The 14700-nt window shown below is 39.4% G+C and overlaps 1 protein-coding gene across 1 annotated transcript in view; it reads right to left on the reverse strand.

Moving 5' to 3' along the window:
* ESR1 (estrogen receptor 1) overlaps nucleotides 1-13757 on the reverse strand; it is a 174694-nt gene extending 160937 nt beyond the window's left edge. Inside the window, exon 1 of the mRNA XM_030945035.1 lies at nucleotides 13704-13757. The gene's annotated coding sequence lies outside the window, so the exon portion shown is untranslated. The remainder of the gene's footprint in view (nucleotides 1-13703) is intronic.
* Nucleotides 13758-14700: the final 943 nt, after the last annotated feature.

The raw sequence follows: 14700 nt of genomic DNA on the forward strand, positions 1-14700 counted from the left end.
TTTTGATTGTCATGGAAGTATAAGCACTTTTAAGCATTGATTTACCTGGTTATGGGTTGCACAGGAGCTCCCAAACTCTTACTTCTTTCCCAGCATTACTGAGAAAGTGCTGCCAGCTCTTCTGGCCTTAGACCCAGGGCAGGACGTGTGCAGCAGCCAGGGAAACCAGCAGGATGGACACCTCACTTGCCTGGGCACTTTCCCTCTTCCTGGGGAGGCTGAGTTCCATAGCAACCTGTGCCTCCTTCCAATGGCATGAGGCATGTACTGCCTCTTCCACTTCAGATCCACATCCTTTTCCAGACCTATTACTTTTATGTGACAGAAGTCAGGTGTTAAAGGAGAAGAGAGGGTCTATAGATGGGGAACAGTAAGAGGATTCATGGAAAAAAGATGTTGTACCTGAGTTTTCAACAGAGGAGCAGAGAAAACTCTGAAAAAGAAAAGCTCACTGTTCTGCTTCCAAAACTTTGTTCATATTCACTGAATTGGAATTTTGCCAGCTGACAAATTTCTGCTGCCTGTCACTGCTTGCTTATGTCCTCTTCAAAAGGAGGGGATGAGCTGTGACGCACACTTGCGTCCATGTGTGCAGTACACAGGTTAATCTGCGACTTGCCAAGAAAACAGCCACCACCCTACCCCTGAACACAGAGACTCCTGTGATTTCTGTGAGGAAAAATAGGAAATACATTCCATCACCCAGAAATACAGCTCAGGCTGCTCCTCAGTAGGATGAGGAAACCAATGCACGTAGGTAGCTGGGAACCAGTAAACATTTACATTTGTGAATCTTCACACACCACAGCGCTGCTAGTTTAATCTGCACCACATCTGTTTCCCAGTGTAAGCAACCAAAAAGACTTCTCAGCCTCAGCCTTCCACATCTTCCACAGGCCCAGCACTCCATGCCTTAAGTATGAAACAGTATCTGAAACCTTCAAGACACAGGTGAGAAAAACTATAAGCACAAGAGTTCAAGTTTCTCTGTTGACATTTCAAGGTTGCAGACCAAGCTCGTAAAAGTATTCTCTTGGTGCTTGAGTCAAACCCTCTTTGTAATGATTAGATTTGGAGAGTACATTGGCAGCGGAAGGTGCCATGAGATGCTTCTGTCACATCTTTTCTCTTGATAGACTGAAGCTACTGAAGTAATTCAATTAATTTTCCCCTCTGAAGACTGGGCAAAATTAATTACCAACAACTGAGCCTTACACACCCACACCTTAGTGGGTGGCTCTCAAGAAAGTGGCTTTCCAGCTGGATGCCAGGGACGTGCCATTGCAGCAACGCTCACCCACGAGTCCCCTGTGGAAACAGTGCTGGAGAGCAAACCCTATGCTCCATATTCAGGGCAATCCAGGCCATCAGGCAGTAGCTAGGGCAGGCCATGCTGGGCCAGACAACAGCCCAGTAGCAAGTTTCCAACACCAGCTATAAGCAGGTGGCTTGGAGGAGCAGGTAGGCATCCATGGCAATTCCCCCCACACTTAGCCATCTCCAGCTATTTCCATCTGTGGAGGTGGCTTCCTGAGCCAGATGCAGCTTCCAAAAACCAGAATACATGTATGTTTCTGGGAAAGGTTATTCAAGTCACAGGAGCCCAAGTACTCCTCTCTTAGCTCTGGCTTAAGATGCTGTATTTTCAGTAAACACACTCTTGAGAAAAATCTACAAAAAGCCTAAACTGAACAGAGAAACCAGAAAGATTAATAAAACAAGGATCTTCTGTCCTGTTCTAAATCCTCTTTTGCAGAACACTTTGGCAGAAACTATCAGTAAATTCATCCTTAAAAGCACTCTATATTTAAATACATATTTAAAACTTTTTTTTAAATTAAAAATTAAGGAAAAAAATCTGGCACACCTCTGTTTAGAAAACAGGATATAAGAAAATTACTGCTTTTAGTTTTTAACATAACTTTTTTTTTTTAAAAAAGGACAAAAATATTACCACCTTCTTGTTTTCAAATTCCCTAAAAATATCAAAGAACAATTATTTTGAGACTTCAAACAAATAAAAAGGAACATACTGACAAATTTACAAGGACATGAAAACTGATTTCTAAATTTGTGGGACTGGTATTCTTTAACCAGCATGAAGAAACGAATGCTTCTTTAACACACAAGCCAAGAACATTCCTTGAATCTTGTACCCTAAGAGGTCATGCTGATGGAAAATGAAAGAATCCTTGTTCTTTATTTGGAGTTCTCTGAAATAAAGGTGAATTGGAGGGGGACAAACAATGTATTAAGCTTATTAAATACTAATAAGTTAATTCACACTGCATGAATAGCCACCTTGCTCAGAGTTTGCTATGCATTTATATCCATGCATTCATCCCACCAGGAGATAAGCTGAGGGATAAACTGATCCAAGGAAGTCCAACTCAGGCAAACTTACTCAATCAACAGTATTGCTGTGAAACTTACTTTTACAGGACTGTCAGAGAGAGTGAATCCTTTAATGGCACTTCACTTAAACCATAAAGCTGCCCTTTCACATAAATCTTCCCGAGATTCAGTTACCTGTTTTTTACCACTGACGCTGCACAAAATTGCCTGAAGGTTTCTCAGAAACATGGGCAAGTGAGCTCTGCAAGGTGGTTGAGAGCACAGCCAGAAGTTCAGCAAGGGAAAGAGAGAAGAAAAGAAAAGATAAAGCAAGAAGATGTAGAGCCCTAACTAGGCAGCCTTGCTGCTCCTTGGCTGCCTTGTGTGACCTTACCTGTTAGAGTTCAGGCAGGCTGCAGCTACTGGGATATAATCTCAGAGGTTCTGGCTTATTTATCTGGACAAATTATTACTTCACATATCAGTAAGGTTTCTAGTCTTATGATCTAACTCACACAGAATTCAGAAATACTGTCTTTGCAATCTTAATTAGTGCAGCAGTAATAGGTTCTTTCTCCAATACTGCCATATTTCTATGTCAATACTACCATATTTCTATGTCAGAGGGGTTAAAGAAAACCAAGATGTGGGCACCTCAGCAAGCACTGTTAGGTGATGTAATTCTGTCCTTATACCCTGTTTTCATTTCCTTCAAGCATATCTTACCTTAAAACAAAATTCCCAGTCTTCCATGTCTCCAATCTTTGGATGCTTGTCTTCCAAAATTGTCATTCCACATGACTGCTAATCCCATATATCCAAAAGTCCCCTCTTGTTTCAGTAAAGTTATGACCTACGGTTTCTGGTGGGTTTGGTTTGGGGGATTTTTCTGAGAGGGGAGGGAGTCTCTTCTTTTTTTACCTTTTGGGCAAAATTTTATAACTGATCAGTCCAGTTGTGAAGAATAGATGCTCACCTTTAAAAGAAGAGGAACAAAGTGTAACCATATGACTTTGCCCTTTTTTTAATTAACAAAGTTCCCATATTGTGTAAATCACAATAAAACCTGAGGTAGTTGGCTACAAGGCATACTCTCCAAGTCTGACACTTGCCACAAGTCCTATCTTCCTTCCAGTTCCTCCACATCTGTTCTCCACATCCACACCTCAAGTTCATGTCCAGTTCTGAGCCCCTCGCTTCCAGAAAGATGTTGATGTGCCCTGCTCCAAGGGCGTTGGAGCTGGTCAAAGATGAGGAGCACAAGTCTAATGACAAGCAGCTGTGAGAGCTGGGATTGTTTAATCTGGAGAAAAGGAGCCTCAGGTGAGGCCCCTACAACTGCCTGAAAGGAGATTGTAGCCAGGTACATGATCAGTCTGTTCTCCCAAGTAATGAGTGACAGGACAAGAGGAAATGGCCTCAATTTGCATCAGAGAAGGTTTAAATTGGATATCAGGAAAAATTTCTTCACTAGAGAAGCACTGGAACAGACTGCCCAGGGAAGTGGTGAGTCACTGTCTCTGGAGGTATTTTAAAAATACATTGAACTGGCCCTTAGGGACGTGGTTTAGTGGTGGACTGGAGAGCGCTGGGTTAATGATTGGACTCAAAGGTCTTTTCCAACTTAAATGATTTTATGATCCTACCCTCATGGCAAGGAAGATAATCCAGACCTCTTGAACCTTTGATGCCCAAACCCAGAAGTTTTGTCTTCTAATTCCTGGACTGTGCAGACAGTGACTCTGCACTTGCTTGCTGTCACATTTGGGCTAACATCCCAGAGGGTGGACATTTCAAGACAGATCACAAAGTGCAGTAGTAGAGAGCTTTTCTGGATTTCACTGGGAACAAGGACTTACTCCTGCATGGGTGTGAAGCCTTCAGTGGGGAGAAAACACAAAATATGAGCTGCTTGAAAATTTACTATGTGTGCAGTACCATCTAGTAAAAAGAGTCTGAATAAACTTGGAGATTAATTTAAATTTACTTAATTTTTTTATTCATTTCAGTTTTACTTAAAGAGCTTAATTTTAATTAGTGATTCAGCATTGAACTGTATACAGCCAAGATGTCCCAAGCAAAGCTGAAAACCAGGCACGAGCAATAGGAAGGATTAGAGTTTTCTACCCTGTGCCAAAAAAAATAGTAAGGGTGACACAGGAACAAGGAAGAGGAAAAGGAAGAGGAATGAAAGCGATGAAAAGAATTCTGTTTACTTTAAGCTAATGGCCAAACATCTGTGAGAAATGCAACAGGATTTTAGACTAAGCGGAAAGGGGAATGATCTGAAATAGAAAAAAAATGGTGCTTGTTCTGCACTCCTCCCTTTCCTTCCACTCTTCCCAGGAACACTAGAAAATAGTAACAAAGAGGAAAGAATTAATTGCATGAAGAGGGAAGTTCAAAGAAGTGCAAAAAAAGTTAAGATCTCAGGGGAAATCTTGTGGATTATTGCCAGATTTAAGAACATTTACTTTTGCTTGCTTTCCAAATGTAATTGCAGATGATAAAATTGATAATTAGGAAGAAAAAAACAACCTAGAGAACAAGCAGAGTGCAATCCTTGCATAACTGATAATGACAAAGAATTTCCAAATCCATTATTCATTGAGGATAACGGGAAACAACACCTCTTAGAGATAAAGACTTGATAGATTATACCCTAGGGCACTATTTGAGGCAGCCAAAGCAATCTTTGTCTTGGTAATCTAGCAGCACAGCAGTTGCAAGAGACACTTGGCACTTCTCATAAAATTTCCACAGTGATCCAAGCACTTTGCAATGATCTGATCACACCAATTAATCAGAGGTGGGGAAGTAAAAATCTCAGAGGGCAACATTTGCCGAGGATTTAAAGGTTGGCCATCAAACATATTTGGACCTCTTTTCAGATGTTGTTACTGAAGGCCAATGCAAATATCTAGGAATGTCGGCCAGCTGTTGTTGAAGACAGGGCTTTGCCTCATCGATTTGTGTGAAAATGTTCGAGCGACCCTGCATGATTTCTGTCACCAGCCCTACTTGAGCACCTGGTTTTAAAGAGTCCAGTCTCCTGGGCAAGCTTGCTCTTCAGCTCACCCATCCGAACAGCATGGATTTCCTACGTGTGCTTCTGGCCTTTCAGCTACAGCCCCTGGGATAATGACTCCTACCAGCATGGCAGCTAGAACTGCAGAAACCGGGCTCATAGATCCATCCTAAGGCTCACACTGGATCTCAGCTTCCCCAAGAACACAGGACCACGTTTTTTCCTACAACACTACTGATGCTTTTGTTCTGTGGCTCTGCAATTAGAAAGAAAAGCCTGCAGGAGAGCAGGAGGTAAGTGGAATTGTGCATCTGTACACAAGTGCAGACAATGAATCCCATAGCAAATTCTGAGCATTATCTTATAGAGGACAGCTGCCAATCTTCTAAAAATTTATTAGTATTTTGGGAGATACTGGAAGAAAGGAGAAAAATAAATAAATGGCATTTTTTTCCAAAAAAAAAAAAAAAAAGAATAGAAAAAATGCAAGAGGGTACTTCTGGTAATCTTCCCATAAATTTATCTTCATTGTTAAACAACAAATGGAACAAATGCTAAAAAATTATTTACTGGCTAGCAATAGGTTTATGTGAATCAAAGAGTATTAAATTATAGAAGAAAAAGCTTGCCAGAAATCCATGTCCCTTTCCAAAAAACCAATTATCAAATTAGTGAAAGAAGTGAATTACCATGTGACAGTAAGAAGAGCACTAGATTTCTTATAAAATCATATCTTAAAAATTAATTCCAGCTGGCCTGGATAGCAATGTTGCCAAATTCAGTGAAGTTATCTATAGTTACATTGCTATGACCATTTAACATTTGCAGAGAACAGAGAATTCGATAATAATATAATAAGGTAAATTTTAAGACATGTCTGACAATATCCACAAGACAGAAGAGATAGCATGCTTGTTTACTTATTGCATTAATGCCCTCCAACTCTATTAAAAAAGTCTTTAAGCCCTGTGTCAATGGACATAAGTAAATTTAAGTAAACTGAACACTGCATGATGATGTTCTTCCTTGGACCCATGAGCTGTGCACTAACCTCTTGACATACTAACCTCTTGCTGGAAAAAGTCTGTTTTATTCTCCAGTCACTTTCCATTCCTCTTTAGTTGATAGATAATTCAGGCCAGCTTGCCCATGGTTACCACTGACTCACCATGAACTCTGTCAATGTTCCCAGTAGTAAACAATAGGGGAGGAAAAGAAAAAAAGGAAGAGAAGCAAAAGCCAGGACAGGATCCCATACTACATCTAGAGGGGACAGTGTGTGCTGTCAGCGCTGGCTGCACACTGCAAAGGGTGCCTGGGCACGTGGAGGGGTGGGAAGAGGAGGGGCCAGCCACTGAGGTATAAGGGGAATACCTTGTGGAGAGTATCTTTTGGACCAGCTGAAAATCCATGCTACTGTGACCTCTTTCAGAAATTAGCTAGCCCAAGAATTGCTAAATCAAGAGGTGGACAGTAAAGAGGCGCTTTCACTGCATGGTCTGAGCTGCCTTCTCTACAACTCCAGCGCTGCTCTGCTGATGAGCTGTGAGCTTTTGAGGGGAATGATTTGATCTTTTGAAATGTGTAGCAACAAACTGAAAAAATGCTGCGTGGACTTCTACAATGGGGCAATATTCTCTTAAAGGCTTTGGGACATGAAGGCATTATATGAATTTGGGGGAACTATTTTTGTCATAAAGATATTGACAAAGAAAATTCCCCATTAGAAGACCAAAAAAAAAAAAGAAAAAGAAAAAAACTTTAAAGCAATGAAACTTATGGAAAATATGCCATCTGAAGTAGCTTTTCATCTGTTTACTTTTTGTTTTGTTCACAAAAGCACTACATTACTCCTTAACCAAAAAATTCTGGGAGGATTAAAAAACAGAGAGGATTAAAACACAACTTGCACTGAAGTCTGAAGAGCAACTTTGCTATTTCTTGTATCTTAACTTCTAAATTAGAAAGCTTCCACAACCTCCATATAATGAAGATCAATCTTCCTCTTATCTGATTGCTGAAGAATAGTCATTCTGAGCTCTGCCTTTTGTCCTGAATTTTAAAATAAACTCTTTTCCACAAATTCTGTCCAAACATTCTACCTTGTGCTGTATGGCAAGCCCAACCTATTAGTCCTTTATGCTAGACAGAAAAGAAGGCTGATCCTCTGAACGATTTACTGCCCTCTCTAACTTTTCACTGATACAAAAATTACTTTGTCTGTATTTTTTCAAAGAATGTTTGTGTGCAACTCCTCCATGCCCATGAACAAGCTTAAGGAGTGCAGACAAATGCTTTAAAGTGCTATCTGTTTTCCAAGGTCTGAAACACAGATGTCTCTTTTTGGTAATGCTGCGTGCCATTGACCTTACTGCAGATTTGATGTCTTCCACTGGCGCACCAGACAGACATGATTTGTTAGGTAAAGGGGTTGGATTTTGTGAGGGCTTTTTTTAGAAGCTTGTTTCAACTTCCAGCCTTCATTTAGAGTTTATCTTAATGTTGTTTTACTTTTCAACAAGTAATTTATACACAAAGGTATAGACATTTGTCAGATTATAAAGGATCTTAACTAGCAAAGAAGGAAATATTAAAGTAATATCTTTTCAGTTTTCAGTCTTTCAAAAATTTTTTACTCAATTAGCATCTTTCATTTTCCTGCCCTTCTTCCCCCCTTCCCTTTATTTGTCATTGTATCCATACTTTGCAAAGAAAATTTGGAAGAACAGATTAGAACTTACCTGTATGATATGTATATCACAGCTACACCTAATTCTAAAATGCTGTCCTTTGTTTGAATAAAGCTTGCACAGAATAGAATGGTTAGGTTTTATCCTCTTCAGCTTCTCCTGATTTTTAGTGTATACTTTCTGTAACTTCTTGAATCAGAATTAATGAAGGAGAGTCCATTTTCTTTCCTGTTCTGCTAAATCATAATGGTATTTTATATATTTGATTTCATTCTATGCCACTCATAAATTGCTCAAACACATTATCCCATGAATACCTTCTTAAAGAAAAAATGTTCAGAAGTAGGGAGATAGTATTTCTCCTCTCAGGGGGTTAAAAAGTAACTTTCAAACTCTGGTGAAAAGGCAACACTCTTAGGAAACTGCCTTGGTTTCTGGTAGCACAATAGCATTGGAACTGGTCCATTGGTGCAGACAGGTGCACAGACCAGGCAATTCTTCTAGTGTCACATCTTCAGAGCTGAACAGAAGCAGATGCTCAGGGAACAAGTACCCATGGTATTTCTGAGTACTTTATTGTGCTCCAGCTATTCACCCTCAGAGTACTTTGTGAAATGGATCTGGTTTGTCCATTTACTGACCCTGATTTATCCATTTACTAACCATGTACATAGTATTTTTTGGCAAACTTATTCACAAGTCCTTGAACATATGTAAACTACCACACATATAAATTAGCCTTAACACACTTTAACATTTACTTGCTGCATGACTGTTGCATTAAAAACAAACCCATCTTCTTGTTTTGAAGCTGGCTTCTGTTATCTTTAATGTACTGAAAGAAATTATAAAATGTTAACATCATGCATAACTTTGAAGATTTCTATCAAACACCCCCTAATTCATCTCTTTTTATGTGATGAGTCTTAACCTCTTAAACTGTTCCCCATTTAATATCAGTATATGAACAAAACTCAGAAATCTGTGACTTAAGAGACACTGCTAACAAAGTCCTCCTTGCAATTGCATAATTTTTTGTTAACAAAAGTACTGTTTAAAAAAACCAGATTATTCTTTTAATACTCAGACCCATGTGTTCTTCTATTTGGGGCATATATTCATTTCTATGTTTTATATTAATTTTACATTATAGAAAGATTATAGAATATAATCAAATGCACAAACACAAGAGAAAGAATTTTTGACTAGGCAGCAAATGCATCACATATATCCACAGAAGCTATTGATTGCTATATTGGTCACTGATGAGTCCTCAGATGAAGAATTAATTTTATCCATTCCCAAGAAAAAAATTAAACAAAACAGAATCCAGAGAAACGTAACAGTATTAGAGGATTTAAACAGAAAAGGTGATGAAAAGATAAAAAAAGACCGTGCTAATTGGGTTTCTTTTCTCTGAAGTGAAGGCTGGGAGCAGATATGACAGTGATCTTACAATAAGTAATAGAGCTCTATAAAAGGATGCTAATCAACAGCTTACAGTGTCCACCATGAGAAAAAAAAATGCAAAAATACTAAGGCTGGATATTACAAAGAGTTATCTAACAGTCAGAGAAAAGAAATACCTAAATAGTCTAAAGAGTTCTGGAATCTGCTCCTCTGAGGGCTTTTAATATCTTCTAGGGTGGCATGCTCGATCCTTTCCCAGTCTATGAAGATAAAAAAGCAGTCTTCTAAAATCCCTGTCAGCTCTGCACTTCTATGGTTCCTTATTGATGTAATGTAACATGTGGCTTTAATGGGACACAGCTGCCTAAAAGCATTTTGTGAGTTCTGGTAGCTAGCCAAAGGAGCAATATATGGACCTACAAATAGCAGGAATAGGACACAAGAGCTATTGTTTGTAGTCATATGGTTTCATTTGTATGTTACTTGGTTGGAAAAAGTTAAATCTTGCCTGTTCACTTCTTGCTGGTTCTGTCTGTTTAAGGCATGTAAAGTGGGAAAATAACAGAAGCAAAGCTCTTATTTGAGATTCAAAATTTCCAAATTGCTAAGTGCAGCTAGGGGCTATCGGCACAGAGCAAACAGAATTTGTTCTTGGGAACAGGCATAATCACAACTTTGTTCAAATTAAAATATATTTTTCCATTGTTGTCTCTCCCTTCTTACCATTACAATTACCATGACCTAATGGGAATTCCAGCTTGAGTCTAGTCGCCAAAAATACAATCATCCACTCTGTAAATTATAAAATCACACACCTGCCTGTGGCAGAATTTGCTCTGATTTTGGGATGTGAAGCATGTGGGCCCTCTGTTGCACCTGATGAAAGGAAGGCTCATCATTAAAGGCTTCTCATGGCAGCTCTGCCCTGGTGAGCGTGAACAAGACTGACTCTAGGCAGTAACAGATGACAACCCAAAGACATCACACTGCTGAACTTTATTTTGACAATCTAACTTTATTCCTGATGTGCACATCTCATTTTAGTGCCATAACTAGGGAAAAGGGGTGGGTCCTAAACATCAAATTAAACCCTTTCCATTGAGCAGACAACCAGAGACCATTCCTAACAGGCACCTAATTTAGGTGCTCACTTTCCCTGGGCACAAGCTGACAGCATCTGGTAAAGAATATTGGAATACATGAGGGGTTTGTTCTGTCAGGTAACTCATTTACTGCTTATTAAGCAGGCAAAATCGTCAAACAGAAACAAACTTGCAAAAGGTTACATACACAAAACACTTCGTTTTTCCAAGCAGATTCCAAAGTAAAATAAATCTGTATGCACACCTGCCAATATTGTGATGTGCAGAAAAAGCACCATATTTTAATGCACATAATTTAAATTAAATACTGATCTTTAGGTGAAAAATACCCATCAGAGTTCATGGCAGTAATTTAAATTCCCACGGAAGATATACACAGCCTTTACACACCTTCAGGTAGTGCCTAGAGGGGCAGTTTAGTGACCCCTGTATTCATTCTTGGGTCCTGATCCAGTATGACCTGCCCTGCATGAAATATTTTTGGACTGTCTTGTGGAAGAAACCAAGTAATTTCCTCCAAGAATTAGAAGAACAGAGTTGTAAACTTGGGCATTCAAAGTAAAGGAGCATCAAATCTTAGCCCAGTTATTGTTATTGCTTCTATTTGTAGATTTCCATTGCCACTTTGCTGCATACACTTTAACATAGGTTTCATTTTCCTTTTGGTTCCAACAGAATAGCTCAGGTTCAAAAATTATTTATTTCATAATCTGTTCTAAAATATCACATACTGTTTAGCTCAGGGGGACATTGTGCCAGCTAGTGTAATACATTTATCAAAATCCTTTGCTATTAAAATAACTGTGACGTGAACTCTCACAGACTATTTCATCCCCCTATTTTGTGCATGTGTTAAGCAAAGAGAAACATTTTCTGGATGTAAATAAGCGAGGACAAAATTAAGCTTGGATGGGATATTTTATCTCTAGAATCCACTCATTCTGAGTTTTGGCACTGCAGAACTGCAAAAGCACTTAGAATAGGTGTTGTGTACAGTTTTTTGGTCTGAAAAACAAAGTAACATTCTTTCAGTTATGTACATTGTTCTGATCCCTCGATTCATGTGAATGACTGGAACCATAAAACCCACAAAACCATCTTCTGTCCCTTCTCTTATTTTTTCCTTTCTTAGACTGGTGCCTTCTCACACCTAAGTCTTCCCATTTTATCTTTCATAGCTGATTTTAGTGTTTACTGCTTAGCCTTCTGACTGAAGTTCATCTCTCATAGACATTACAGTGGAACTTTTTTTCACTATCCCAGTCCCTCCTGCAGGAAACACCTGCATTGACTATATGCCCCACCAGCCCCATTTCTTCTGTTCAAGGCTGGTAAAGTCACCTCTGGCTATACCTCAACTCCCTTCCTCATTTTTTGCCCTAATCTCTTTGCCCAGTTGAACCAGACCACTATATCCTTGTTGTTTTTACCCAGCAGAGTAACCCAAACACTGTTTTCACTCCCCCATAGGCCACCAGTCTCTGTGTTCTGTGGCCTTCTACAGCCAGATCCCTTGTCCTAGTCTCTTGCTTGGTCCCTGGACTAAGGTCTCCTCTGTTATTACTTTGAATTTTATAATTTTATATTATAATTTTATAAAGCATTGGCAATGAAGAGAAAGAACCCCTAATCTTTGTGATGATGTCCAGGGCCAGCATAGCCAGCAACAGTTTGAGAACTTCAGTTACAGCAGACATCTGCTCAGCCTGAACTGTCCCAGCCTGGGCACACAGAGATAAACTATAGGGAATAAGGCTGGAAACATCCAGCAAACACGAGCATATTGGAATTACGTGTTCTTTAAGCAGTTTACAGCTTTGCCAGATTTGGTCTGATTTCACAGAGATAAAAGCTGTCCCTTAGCCAATAGCCACTTCTCTTCCAAGTGTCAAGTCTCCACTCAGAAAACAGATGCACTCAGGCAAGAAAGGAGAGCCAAATAGGCTCGAACATTGAAAATACCTTTGACAGCCCACACAGTATACGTGAAAAAATCCATTAGGGTCCACATTTTCTACATTAATACAAAGCCTACACTGACTCTCCTCACACTAATGAGATCATGAAATCATGACCTGCAGGTTGAAGATCACACAACTACATTTAGAGTTCCACGAAGAGGAGATTATCTTCACTGTGCAAAACAATTTCTCTAGGGTTTCTTATTAAAAGAAACCCCAAACCTGGGGAACTTTTTTTGATTAATTTTCACATGAAGCACTTCAGCACGCCAGTACAAGAAGTCAGATTTCAACTCAGACAGTTATAGTTTGGCTACATTATAATCATCTGAAAACAAAGTCTGTAATGGGAAGTGTCAGACAACTTTAATAGGTGGGGCTGATACAGCCACCTTATCAGAGGGAAGCACACAACACATGCAGGGAGTTCAGCCATAAAATAACCTCCTTCCCGTTATTGCCCTGCAGGTCCAGTAGCTCTCACACTTGAAGCCACTTGAATTTTGGCAGCCCAGCGACTAACAGCCAGAAGCACAATTTCAAGCTGATGATAAAACACGGACCTCTCAAAACAACTCATAACGGCTTTTCCAGCTTGTCATTTTCCATGGGTGAAACGAACAGGAGTTGTACACTTGCTGCTACACTATATGTTCCAAGTTATCAGTACTTTCTGGCAATTTCTCCAAAGGTACACCTGTAGCTTATCGTTTCCCATATAGTCAATAACCCCACTGCATACAGACAAAGAGTTATTATGCATTACCAAGGGTAAGGTTATCTCACAGGTACCTCCCCAGCCCGGTGCACAGTGTAAACCACTGCTTTGGTGCCAGTGGGCATCTCTGCATTTCTGCAACGTGGAACTTCACAGGGAGCTGTATACTATGTTTTTTACTTGGAGTACAGTAGATAAGCTGTCATTTCTGCTTTGGGAAAAGGGCATCCCACATCTTACTGACTATTGCTCCAAAAGCAAATTCTCCCAAAAGCAGGCTGAGACAGAGTGCAGCTCTCATAGTCTAGAACACAAAAATGCACAACAGGTATAACACAGAAAAACCTACATTGACTTACTGTACATGTAAATAGAGACATACAATTAAGTCACAACAGATATAAATCAAAACTGAAACAAACAAAAAAAAATTAATTACCTACTTTGACAGATTCATACCTGCAGTCTTCTCATTCTAAAGGAAAAAGCCAGGAGAGAGAATATTCAAATTTCTTGTCCATTTGGGTGGCTTCTTTGCACATGTTCCTGAATTTTCAGCTATGATGAGATCCGCTCATTGGCAGTCACCAAGAGGCTGATATGACCATGAAATGAGGAAACACAGGGAATGAAAAATAAGGTACTAGCACCACCATTTGCTGAGGGCTGGGAAAACTAGCAAAAACTTTCAGTGCCCAAGTAGACCTATTTCTATAATGCTAGCTGCTTTTAACTCACTTACCATTGCTGCTAGTGGAGATGCTTGATCAAAACATGCTTTCAGCATTAATTACTTGCCAGGAAAATCTTAATGAAATCCAGATGATGATTTTTATTCCCAGGACTATAAATCTTTATATGTAGAAACAGTTTCAAACAAGGGGTTATTTTAGTAATTTGAATTAAACAAAGATATAATTGAGAGCTAACCATACATAGAAAGGAAACAAAGTGGCTGGCAGAGGTGGACTGAGACGGTTTCGCACAATTTCTTTCCCCCTTGAAAACACATATTTTATTGTTGCTCCTTTTCATCCCAGCGCTAAGAAATATGGGGTTTCTGCAAAGTGACCCTGGAAAAGATGAGCTCTCCTCAGCCAGAATGGCCCTTCCCCACTGTCATATGGTGTTTCCATTTCTGAAGTCTCCTGTTTCCCGAAGAAATTTGAGAGTTTGCTTCAAAGAAAGGTCTGCGAAGCAGAAAGGACCACAAATCTTATTTAAGCAATTTAAAGGAGCACAGTTTGATTTTAATATATACTGGTTAAGAAATAGACTTCAACACCTGTGTTGCAAAGTGTAAATGAGAATCAGATAGACTTTTAAAATCTAATTTTCTTCTGGCTTCTCTGCTGTCTGTTAGCTTAATTTTGCTTCTCTTGATGTAGATGATACAAATGTCAACAATCAAATCAATTCATAAAAATTGATGTATTACACTTTCCACAGTTTCAAG

This window comes from Camarhynchus parvulus, chromosome 3 (genome assembly GCF_901933205.1).
Source record: "Camarhynchus parvulus chromosome 3, STF_HiC, whole genome shotgun sequence".
Lineage (NCBI taxonomy): Eukaryota > Metazoa > Chordata > Aves > Passeriformes > Thraupidae > Camarhynchus > Camarhynchus parvulus.